Here is a 10,499-nt window from a genome sequence, read left to right as displayed (position 1 = left end):
TCTTCGAGATGTTTCTACCATATATAATTTAAGCATTTCTCGGAGTTAATGGGATGAATTTACTTTTTCTTGGTAAGAAATGTTACTCTCTAATAAAACTTAATTCTATCTTATCTCTTATCAACAAAGAAAGTAAATCTAGAGTGTAATTTAGATCATATGATCGAAATATCCAATTTACTATTCAATCTGCACATTAGTTTCCTTCCCTAAAAGTACGAGCGATTTTGACCCATTTGAAATTCTCTAGCATTTTCCTAATCTAAGAAAAGATATCTAACGTGTATACATTTCCTCATTTGTTAAATTGTGGCATCCCAGACACGCCACTTACTGATGCGTTCTTAATCTTTTCACTTTTAGCACAAGCGGAAGACAAAACACAATCAAATTAAACATTTCTCGATCAGTGGACACATCCATAACAAAATACCACATCTTCATTTCCCACTTTTTATTTATATACAAAAGGTTATTTGGATGACATCCTTTTCAAGCATGATAGCAAAATTTCATCTGGGAGGTCAAAATGGGGTCCTAATCCCCTAATGCAGCTACATCCACAACTCCACTTCTCTACTTGTCGCCACCACCTCCATCACTACTGACACTATCAGGATAAGGGGTCGGTGACATGTTCAAAGATCTGTAAAAAATGTGTCAACGATAAACAGTGAGCGAAAACTCAGCCAAGTAAACTCTATCACGCCATACTAAACGGATAATGACAAGCATTTCAATCGAGTTAAATAGGTAGACACATGAACCAATTCACATCCAAACATAACATAGAAGACTCCCTTTTTTATTTGAGCGTAATTCACCAGATAAAAGATTGTCGATCGACTAACAGCCATTCACACGAATTCTCATTTGATTTAGTAACTCAGGCCACAACATCCTCCGGGGAACCCAATTACCCCCCCGAGCATCTCGTACCCATCACGGCACATCTGGGGAACCGTGTTACACCCCCAGGCATCCGAGGGAACCCCGTTACCCCCTCAGGCATCTCGCACCTACCACGGCATCACGAGGACATCTGGGGAACCGTGTTACACCCCCAGGCATCCGAGGGAACCCAGTTACCCCCTCAGGCATCTCGCACCTACCACGGCATCACGAGGACATCTGGGGAACCGTGTTACACCCCCAAGCATCCGAGGGAACCCAGTTACCCACCCGGGCATCCCAACTCCGGGGCATCGTCGTCATGGGGACCGACGGAACAACCACACTTACAATTCCACACCCTTCGGCACATACATTACAGAAATTTAGAATTGTAATTTACAATATTTAATACAAAGGAAACATCTCATCAGAAAGTTCACAGCGTGTACGTTACATCTTCCGAAGACACCCAATCGAAAACTCCGATGTCTCAAATAAGAATCAATGAAACTTGGAATTTTGGCAATACTGGACAGTTTTGTAGACCCTGGGAAATCAATCCCAAAGACATGGCAAATGAGTTCCAAAAATTCCGAAATTCTAATATGATATTAACAAGACCTTAACACATATTTTTCATGAAGAACACAATCCCAAAATTCTCCTGGAAAGAGAAATTTTGAGGGCACGAAAACAGACTAGAACTGGACCGTCGGAACAGTGACACCGAGTTACAAGGAATGCTCTTTTGACACATCAAATGATGTCTAAACACCTTGAAATTTTTATATATTGTACAAAATGGGACTATGAACAAATTTTGTGAAGGAAGTATGATCGAATTCGAAGTGGATATTTTTATAAAAAATTGAGAAGGTCCAGAGGTCACGGTCTCCACCTTAAATACAGTTCTGATCCGGTAAAAGATTGGCCCTTCGAAATATCCATTTGTACTCAGAAAAATATGAAATTTAAGTATGTTGTAAATCAAGATCTTCTGAACAACTTTTAAGAAGAACGTTTAGCCAAATTCGGTCCACAACCGAAGCTGTAAAAATAGAAAACAGTGGATGTCCAGAGAAGTCGGTTTCTGGAACCCGAAACAGACATCAAGAAATGGATTCCCATTGAAGATCCACTACCTTCCAGCCACGAATTCACCATTCTAGGAACTCAAATCAACATGCATGGCCTGTTCCATACTAGTCTAGCACCCTAGACCCACCAAGGTTCGTTCTAATGGATCAACCCTTCAAGGACAGCCGCTGCAACCACTCGGACTCGCCTAACCCCAACTCAGATCAGTTCAAAAGCTTACCCGAGACCCAACCGTCATGCAACCATTAACGTGGTTAGTATAAGGTGATAGAGAGTACTTGCCAGTGAGAGGAAATGGCTGAGATGGCTGAGGCGAAGCTGCTGGTCCGAGGCGGAGACGAAACGGCCGGCTACCGCTGCTGGTCGTGGACAGAGTAGAGGGCGGCAGCTGCTGGTCGGTGGAGGGGCTGTCTTCCAGGCGGCCAGAGAGAGAGACGAGAGAGAGTTGAGCTGAGGCGGGAGAGTGAGTTCGCAGAGAAATGAGAGGGAGTGAGCTGAGGCGAGAGAGAGAGCCGAAGGAGATGCACTTCTCGGATGGCCCTTTAGTTCCCCTTGCATGCATGGGCATGTATGGTGACACTTGGCACCTTTCTCTTGCCAATTGTTGATAAAAAGTGATCATTTCAGTGCCAAGAACTCCACGCGGAAATGCCACATGGACTAGATTTTTTAAATATTGTACCATAAAAGCCACGTATTATTTTTGGCTGGAATTTCAAGCCATTGGCACTTAAGTGATCATTTTTTCTTCGATTTGGCACTTAAGTGATTTAACGAAAACTTACACAACTTTTGTCACTTCTAGTGCTCTTCGCCGCAAAGGTGCAAAGAAACGTTACGGGGAGAAAAATAGAAAAAGAATTGATGGAATTTCTCTCTGTGAAACAGAGGGCTAAAGGAGGAAAGAAAAAAAAAACTTGGTGATAATTTGTGGAATACTCGGTGAACTAGGATCTTTATTTGAGACTAAATTGACCACTTCAATTGCTTATTTGAGCTATCGTCTACTTTGGGTCCTCTTTTAAGAAAATAGTTTCACTGGCCCTTATTTGAAATTGTTCCCTTAACTTAATTGTCGAGTGATCCGAAAGAATGGTCAAATACGAAGACAACCAAAATGGATCTTCAATATTTGCATTTTTCCCTTCATATCCTCAATTTCAGCACCTCATTTTTCATGTCAACCTAAAGCATACCTAGTTAGAGACGTAAGGCTATCGGGTGTGCCACTCTTTCGGGACCTCGACTTCTCTTATCCATCATTAACCGTTTATCCGACATATACATAAGAAATATGACTATCACATTTGATTACCTAGTTATGGAATACTAGGATGCAGTCGATCGATTTCGACCATTGGAAATTTTCAAGACCGTCCAAAAAGTCAAATACTCAATAATACCAACCCATTTTATTAAGAGCGAAATTCCCTTTTTATTTTTGCTTCCTCTCCTCTCATAGAGGCACAAAACCAGCATACATCAATTGTCCTCATGCAAGTTTTTCTCCTACACACCCACATTTGCCATTTACCAAGGCGGGACGTTGCGGAAAAGGACACTTTCTAATACAAGTTTCTGCAAGTTTTTCTCCTACACACCCACATTTGCCATTTACCAAGGCGGGACGTTGCGGAAAAGGACACTGTCTAATACAAGTTTCTGCAAGTTTTTCTCCTACACACCCACATTTGCCATTTACCAAGGCGGGACGTTGCGGAAAAGGACACTGTCTAATACAAGTTTCTGCAAGTTTTTCTCCTACACACCCACATTTGCCATTTACCAAGGCGGGACGTTGCGGAAGAGGACACTGTCTAATACAAGTTTCTCCTTGTCCTTTCCGATTATCATTATCCGAGAGATCATAGCTCCCTCCTGGTCCATCTCTTGTTTGAGCATGTGAGACGACAAGACCTTTAAAGGAAGGAAAATGTGGAGGAACTCATCAGCGCAGTTCTACATTTAGAAATGATAATAGTAATTGAGAAAGATGAGAAGAAACCTACCGAATGCAATTACCAATAGAAAGACTATTGCGCTGAGCTTGGTTTGACCCTTCTCCATTTCCAACGATATTTGGCTCGATCGACTGTGTAGGATATATGAGCGTGACAGATACGTGTTTGTGTCCCATTGAAGTAGGTTTATATAGATGTCTAAAGTTTGGTATTTTTGGAGTCTGATTAAATGCAAGATTCAAAAAACTGAGTGGTAATTGACTTGCTACATATTCATATTCTCATAGAGATTTTATCTTTGTTACCTTTATTCGCGGATCTCCATGGAAATGCACGTTTGCTTTATTAGGTAAGACTATCAGTACTCGCGGTATACAATTGGCTACTTCGAGAATTTCCTACCATAATTTGAGCATTTCTAGGAGTTAATGGGATGAATTTACTATGTTTATGGTAAGAAATGTTACTCTCTAATAAAACTTACTTTTATCGATCTCCTATTAATAAAGGAAGTAAATCTCTCGGTGGTCCATCTAATGCTAGAGTGTAATTTAGATCGGATGATCGAAATATCTTATTTGGTAATCAATCTACACATTAGTTTCCTTCGCTAAAAGAATATACGATTTTGACATGTTTGGCATTCTCTAATATAATCCTAATATAAGAAAAGATATCTAACACGTGTATATTTCCTCATTCATCAAATGCTCTCTTTTTTCTCTAATTTTTATTGTCTGACCCGACGAATAGATGCAAAATTCATTAGTACCGCGGAAAGTACGAGGGGTGTGAATAATAGAAATCCAACTCATTGGGTTTTAAGCTTTTCCTCTTCAGTGGCTGCTTAATTTGCATGACTCAGCTCTGGAACTTAATTCTTTTTGTTTTGTTGGAGTCTATAATTATTATGAAAGCAAAATTTTAAATTTGACGTCTAACTCATATTTACAAAAATGTCAACGATTTTCCTATCCTTTATTATTTTGTTATCCGTACATCAAACTCTTGTCACAATGTTGGATATTTAAAGTTATCAATTTTCCTATCCTTCTCTCTCCTTGTCCCGCCGGCGCTCTCCGTCGTGCCCGAGGAGTGCACCGCCGAATCCGGCGACTGCATCAACAAGGCCAAGGCACTCCCCCTCAAGATCATCGCCATCGTCTCCATCCTCGTCACGAGTCTGATTGGTGTCTGCTCCCTGCTGTTCACCCGATCGGTCCCGGCCCTCAACCCTGACCGCGACCTCTTCGTCATCATCAAGTGCTTCGCGGCAGGCATCATCCTCGCCACCGGGTTCATGCACGTGTTGCCCGACTCCTTCGACATGCTGTCCTTGTCACGCCCCAAACCTTACGGCGCGCGAGCATCCCAACCGAGGTCGACATGTGACGTCCTAGGACGCATCGCCGATCCAACACCCAAAACAGAGATCAAGACACATGCGGAAGCAACGTAAACACCCGTACAGTTTAAAACACATGACCAAGGATAGCCCAAACAACAAACAACATTATAAATATACACTTGCATTAACATCAGGGAAACATATACAATATCCATTACACAAAATACATACAAAGAATCAAAAGCGGGTCAACGGCCACTACTGACAAAAAGGGGTAAGTGGCTCGGGCGGTCAGTCGAAACACTAACCTAAGGAAGGGCTCCGGTCAAAAAGGTACTGGCCCGACCTAACTAGGGATGCGGCTAAACCCTAAGGTACCTAGTCTGGGTCGGATCACGAGAACTCGAACAAGCGGTCGGACAACTCATCCCTCGGAGTCCATGGAATCCCGGCTCGGACTCGGCCTCCGCCGACTCGTCCTAAGAATCGACCTCCTCTACCTCGCTCTCCGGCTCGGAGTCCTGCTCCATCGGCTCCGGCTCGCTATCCGACTCCATAGGTTCTGGGTCAGAATCCCAGTCCACCGGCTCCTCATCCATCGGGTTTGGCTCGTCGACCTCCCAGATAACAGGTCCGTGTCCGACGTCAGAATACTCTCCAAATGAAGCCTCGGGGCTCGCCAAGTCTCCATCAGCGCACTGGGGATCTATATCACCTAGCCCATTGAACGGGACATCAAAGGTCCTAAGAGGTCCGAAAGTCCCGATGTAGTCCACGAAGCACCAACCTATGTACTTGTGGGCCTGAAAGTGCTGCTCGCCCACATCGACCCATACTGTAGTAAAATGTCTAATATACGTATCCCCGTTCCCTACGGGGTACTCGGTCACATCCCGGTCTATCCGGGACGGGATCCCAAAACGGATTGTAACTTCTGCCATCCTCAAGGTCGGGGGTCTAAAAATGTGGGTTTTAACAACCGTGAGAACGAATCTCAGCGAGTAAACCCCATAAACCTAAACTAGGCTAACATGCACCTCCCGACAGTAAACAATCACACGAACGGACCAATAATCAATTGACCTAGGCCCTCGAGCCCGGATCGAGAACACAAATGACCCTGCAGGTTAGGCATATAATAATTGCGATAATGGCACATACGCGAACATACGCGGCCACACGTACGCCATGTACATGCTCATACTCCTTGATGTCTGCATCACACACGATTCACCGACACGCACATGCTTGCACACCTGCCAATGCACTCTTGCACACACATGCCATCAATATGATCGTGCTCATGATTCGGCTCAATTATGCACACTTACACACTGCCAATTTCTCATTTGTAAATAGACCCGCGTAAAACGCATCAGGTCTAACAATATCCAACACTTCCTGGCCCGCATAAAACGCATCAGGCCCAGTGTCTCTAGCCCGCATAAAACGCAACAGGCGCAACACTGATCTCCATATACGGACCGAACCCGCGTAAAACGCATCAAGTTGGCCGTCTTCCGGCAATCCGGGCATCGTCCCGCGTAAAACGTATCAGGACGGGTTCAATACCCCGCGTAACACGCATCAGGGCTTATAGTGATCACACGTACACACACCAAATTTTATCTGAACCCCGCGTAAGACGCATCAGGGCGATTAGGTGATCACATGCTCATGTCAGGCATGCATACTTGCACAATTCTCATATCATGCCAATGCTCAGCATACGAAATGTGTGGTCATGCACAATGAGCACTCGATTTCACATAGGCACACAATCAATTAATGCCAACTCAATGTGCATCTCAACATGCTCAATACCACAAATTAACTTGCCCAATTAATCCAATAACTCAATTCAGCCACGATATGATCAACTCACAATTTAGCATGCTCAGAACATCACATTGACATGCCCAATTAATTCAATTAGTCCGATTCGAACACGGCTCACAATTGGCACAAAATTTCCATGCGATTAGAACAATTCAAATACGCATTCGCACGGACCGCCATGCCTCCTCATTCTCGGCCACACATGGCATGCATCATGGCATCACAATAATAATCACCGATCAAGCACGAATCAGCCACTAATCGGACAATACAAGGCATGCTCGGGATTCCACAATTAAACCCTAAATTAACCGAACTTAGGCCAATTAAATCCAATAATTTCAGTCATGAGATAGCCCACTCTAGGGCACTAAACCACATTGAAATCAACATATTAGACTCCCAAATCATCACATAATCCACAACTAATTAATCAACCCACTAATTATCCCTAAATTCCCCTAATTAACCCATAAATTACCCTAAACTTATCTAGAAATGCTAATTAGCCTAATTAGGGTATAGGGTTAATACTCACTTGGGCTCCTAAGCTCCAAACAAGCTGATCGGGAGAGAAAAACGGGCCGGCTGAGCTGGTTTCACGCCGGCGCAAGCAGCGGCGAACGGTGGCTCCCGCGGCGGCGCGAGCGACGCCGTGTGGCTGCTCCGGCGGGGCTGCTCACGCGGCTGGGAAAAGGGAGAGAGAGAATGGGACGGCTGGAAAGGTCGGGTGAGGATGAGAGCGTGGAAGGTGGCTCATGGTGACGAGCATGTATAGCCAAAAGAACAACGTTGGCGTCATTCCCAAAAGTGAGACCATTGACTGTGACCGGGAGATAGGCGTCGTGACCGCGGTGCATTTGCATAGCCATGGCCACGGCCGCCGCCGCCGCCACCACGGAGCGGCAGGGAAGGTAGAGGCCACGAGTTCTCAACTGCTTCGGTACAGGGTCGTTGCAATGGTAAGATCATACTTTGGATATTGTTAGTATATGTTTTTCACTTAGATTTATTTACTGTATGGTACTACTAAAGTTCACATGGATGCGAAGCTCGAGGACCCGCAAGATAAAGCTCCTCGACCCCACAATCATTATTTCACAAAATGCCATCATTTATTTACAGATGTCGACATAGATGCAAGACTTACTCCATATATTATAGATTTCGTATTATATATATTTTCTACCTCGTGGACCGTTCAAAGAATTATTATTGGCATGCGGGATTTTCTTATTCAGTTTCTCGTCAATTTAGGTTTTCTCGCGGCACTTGCTTCGCAGTTAAATGATTAAATATCGACTTTCTTGAAAAGAATTTGAAATCTAGTAACATCCACCAACCACTTTGCCTTTGGTGAATGAACATGGGACATCGGTAGCGAAGAAAAGAAATAAGAGATCATAGTATTTTTAGTCATAATTGAAAGGTAGAAGAGGATTTTTTTAAGAAATCATATCATGGACTTGACAAAGTTTTTGGAAAAAAAAATGCTCCGCACACTATATATCAATCAGAAAGGTTAAAGTTTCAATTTGTGACTTCTTAGGGTCTTTTTTCTTTACTAAAAAAATATTTCTTAGTTTGCTTAAAAAATCCTCAAACTATAAAAAAAAAAAGCACTGTAAAATTTAAAAATCACGAAGGATTATATAGAATTTCACATGTCAATATTATAAGACTTTAGGTGCTTCAAATTGAACAAAAGTCAAATCACGAGAGTTGCAGAATTCGAAAACAGTGAAATTTGAAAGTTCAATTTTGATTATGCGCATCCGTCCTAATAGCGACCTTCGTAAAATTTGATTTTCTCAAAAGAGACAACGGGCTTTGTATGATGCATCTCTAAGAAATTATTTGGACACCTACTATCTCTTAATTACGACCAAGTATATCTTTACCGCGATGAAGCTATGATATCATAGTGTTGGAAAATTAATATATTAGCTTCAAATGATATCTGTTCTTCATATATAAATTTCTTTTCTAGACATTAAAATTGGGATCGATTGTACTTAGGTGCTGGAGCTAGGAATAGTGGTACACTCGGTGGTGATAGGGCTTGGATTGGGAGCCTCAAGCAATGTGTGCACCATCAGAGGCCTTGTGGCTGCTCTTTGCTTCCATCAAATGTCTGAAGGCATGGGTCTTGGTGGCTGCATTCTTCAGGTAACACTTCAGATCCACAAACCTCCAAACTTTTTCAGTTTATGGCAAAGAAAAACAAATTAATCAGCAGATCTGTTGTTATTTCCATGTTCCCATGTTGGTCCAAGTCGGCTAATTGAATCTTTTGTAAACCCTATAAATAGGCAGAGTACAGGTGGTTGAAGAAGCTGGTAATGGTGTTCTTCTTCTCGGTGACGACCCCGTTTGGGATCGCTCTATCGAGCACGTACCAGGAGATCAGCCCGAGCTCGCTCATCACGGTCGGCCTGCTCAACGCGTCGTCCGCAGGGCTCCTGATCTACATGGCCCTTGTCGACCTCCTCGCCGCCGACTTCATGGGTCCAAAGCTGTAGCGCAGCATCAAGCTCCAGATCAAGTCCTATGCTGCCGTGCTGCTGGGTGCTGGTGGCATGTCTCTCATGGCCAAATGGGCCTGAGTTTGTACTAATTATCCTCAACGAACAAAATGTATAACTGGATGGTTTTTCTGTTTTCTTTTCGCTTTTTGGTTTGTGCTCATGCTACATATGTGTTTGGCTTTTGGATTATCAACAACTGAGGAATATGTCATAAATTGTGTATATGATATGCTCTCATCACATAGAATGCTAACTTATGAACACAGTAAAAGTTTTCTGTTGATCCGCTATAATGCTGTCTTGAAAGGACGAACTAGTCACTTTATAAATGTCGTTTCGCAACACTTGCATCTCGGTCAAGATACCGATAACCAAATAAGGAAGAAAGACGTTCTATTGGTAGGAATCCCTAGATTGTATCTCTTCATTTTAACAAATATAAAGTAAGATAAAAATATCAATCTTTAAATAAATTGCGAGATGATGGAATTAATGTTAATTATAAATTTATATTTCTTTTCAACATAAAAACAGATTTAGTTCAAAGTCGGAAATTAGCATCGTGTACGTATGTCTCGCCACTAAATAAATGGGTGGATATTAAAGCAACATGTGCGTGGAATTCTGCAAAACATCATAGACAACCTATAATCATGTGCGTTATGCTAATATATAGGGAAAAGCCTCCAAAAAAGTCAAATACTCAATGAACCCATTTTATTAAGAGCGAAGTTCCCTTTTCATTTTTGCTTTCTCTCCTCTCACCGATGCACAAAACTCTCATACATCAATGGTCCTCATACAAGTTTTTCTCCTTGAGGCGGAACACAC

At 42.7% G+C, this 10,499-nt stretch overlaps 1 pseudogene; it reads left to right on the top strand.

The window, feature by feature from the left end:
* The first annotated feature begins 2,286 nt into the window (after positions 1–2,286).
* LOC130139916 (fe(2+) transport protein 1-like) lies at positions 2,287–9,746 on the top strand (annotated as a pseudogene).
* Positions 9,747–10,499: the final 753 nt, after the last annotated feature.

Source organism: Syzygium oleosum, unplaced genomic scaffold, assembly GCF_021117445.2.
Source record: "Syzygium oleosum isolate NSW1041296 unplaced genomic scaffold, Sole_v2.1 Sole_v2.14, whole genome shotgun sequence".
NCBI lineage: Eukaryota > Viridiplantae > Streptophyta > Magnoliopsida > Myrtales > Myrtaceae > Syzygium > Syzygium oleosum.
Note: the sequence above shows the minus strand (reverse complement) of the source record. Positions and strands in the feature narration are given on the sequence as shown.